The 2,382-nt window shown below is 35.9% G+C and overlaps 1 pseudogene; it reads left to right on the forward strand.

Moving 5' to 3' along the window:
• The first annotated feature begins 1,072 nt into the window (after positions 1–1,072).
• LOC106838302 (vomeronasal type-1 receptor 4-like) lies at positions 1,073–2,019 on the forward strand (annotated as a pseudogene).
• The last annotated feature ends 363 nt before the right edge of the window (positions 2,020–2,382 follow it).

Below are 2,382 nucleotides of genomic sequence, written 5' to 3' on the forward strand. Positions count from 1 at the left end.
TATCTTATGCATATATTGAAGTGGTCATATCTTTTTGTTCCTTTAGCCCACTAGTGTGGGTCATCATACAGATCAAGTTTCAAATGTTAAACTTACCTTCTATGGTTGAGATAATTCTTTGGTCAAATCTTTGATTTGTTTTACATATTGTGGGTGCAAATCTGCAATTATTTTTTGTAGGCTGCTTTTTTTAGTTCATGAAATATTCTTAGCATTGCCCTTTTCATACCATCTTTGTTATGCTTAGTAAACAAGTTTATGCTCACCTCCTCATGATTAATGGACTGCTCTCTCTTTTTCTATCCTTAGCAGTTGTTTGTAGTTATTGTTTGTTGCTGGAGGCGTTGGCAGACTTCTCTGTCGAAGTATTCTTTGGGATTTCATATGGAATGAGTTTTGCCCACTGTTCAGTTTCATCATAAGGAGCCTGGCACATTTATGACTTTCTAGTATTCTAATATTTTTAAAGTCATCTAGAAATTTGCCCTTATATCCTATAAATTTCCAAATTTATTAGCACAGTTAATAAGAGTATCACGTTATTTTCTAATATTGCAACTTCTCCATGGCTATCCCCTGACCATTTTTAATCCAGTTATTCCTTGCGCCCTCCTTTGGGGGAGTTTTATAGTTTCACAGAGGTTTGTTCATTTTATTACTCCTTTCAAGGAATTGACATTTGATTTTTTTTCCATATGAAGCTTATCTATTAATTTCTGCTTTACTTGAATCAAATCCATTTAGTTCTTTTTAGGATTGATTTGCTATTTCATTCCTCATTGTATACTTTATCTTTTCCATTTTAATTAGCAATTTGAATTATACTTTCTTTATAATTTAATTCTGTGCCTTAAGGATCCCAAGAATTACTGAATTCCAGTCTCTGGAAGTGACCCATCTTGGCCTGAAATGCAGAAGAGTTGAATATTTCAATGCCTTTCCCTTCATACTGAAATGTCAATTTTTATATTCTTCCATGGCCTCCATTATTTATAATTTCACAATATATCCTATTTTGTTTCACTTGAAGCCTGGTTGACCTGCTTAAAACATTTACAAAATCAATAATAAAATGTTTCTAAGTGATGCAATTTGGGGGTTTTTCTTCATATCTCAAATTTGTATTGGGTTCCTGGGGAACTCATTGCTCCTCATGTTATATATGTACACCTTCTTAACTCAATCTCGGCTGAAAAAGCCCATAGATTTGATTTTCATACACCTGACATTAGTCAATGTTTTGACTATCACGTTCAAGTTGATACCAGATGCCGTGTCATCCTTTGGAGTAAGGCATTTTCTGGACGACGTTGGTTGTAAGGCGACTTTGTACGCATACAGGGTCACCCGGGGTCTTTCCATCTGTACCACCTCCCTCCTGAGTGCTTTTCAAGCCATCACTATCAGTCCCAGTACTTCTAAATGGGCAAGGCTTAAATCTAAAATCTCCACGTGCATTCTTCCCTCTTTCCTTTTCTTCTGGATCGTCAGCATGCTCATCTATATCTACATCATCAAAGTTGTAGAGGCCAAAAGAAATGTCACAATTATTGGTCCTGTGTATTCTCAACCGCCTGTCAATCTAAGCAGATGGAACTCCACTATTCAATGACATTCCTTAGCATCATAGTGATTCGAGATCTCCTCTTTGTGGTCCTCATGATGGGGTCCAGTATCTACATGGTGAGTCTGCTCTACAAACACCGCCAGAGAGCCCAGCATGTTCACAGCCCCAGCCTCTCCTCCCAGCCATCTCCGGAAATCAAAGCCACTCACAATATTCTTTTGCTGGTAAGTTGCTTTGTTTTCTTTTATTGGTCAAACAACTTTGTTACCCTTTATTTGTTTTATAGACCTGAGAAAAACTTGAGGCTGGAAAGAATTACCGGGATTCTTTCATCATGCTACCCAACCATCTGCCCTTTTGTGCTGATGAAAAATACTAAGATTACCCTCAAATTTAGTTCTTTCATTTCAAAGATGAGAACTGCCTCTTCTCAAGAAACATTCAGTAGATGATCTGACACCGACGACTTCATTCAGCGGGAGGGAAATCTCTTATGTGATTTGTACAAAGAAAAAATGCCACGTGGCTATTGAATGCTGGAAATGGGTCTAGTCTAATTGAGATTATCTGTAACTTTAAAATGCACACAAACTTGAAGTCTTAAATTAATGAGTTCATAAATATCAAGTTACTAAGTTTCATGTTGATTACTTGTGTACATTATAACAATTTGGGTTAAATAAAATATTTTAAGAATATATCAATTGAACCAACTTTATCTGCTTGGTTTTCCTCTTTTTATTTTATTTATTTATTTTTCCAAAGAGTGGCACCTGAGCTAATGTCTGTTGCAAATTTTCTTTTTTTAAATTCTT

This window comes from Equus asinus, chromosome 26, assembly GCF_041296235.1.
Source record: "Equus asinus isolate D_3611 breed Donkey chromosome 26, EquAss-T2T_v2, whole genome shotgun sequence".
Lineage (NCBI taxonomy): Eukaryota > Metazoa > Chordata > Mammalia > Perissodactyla > Equidae > Equus > Equus asinus.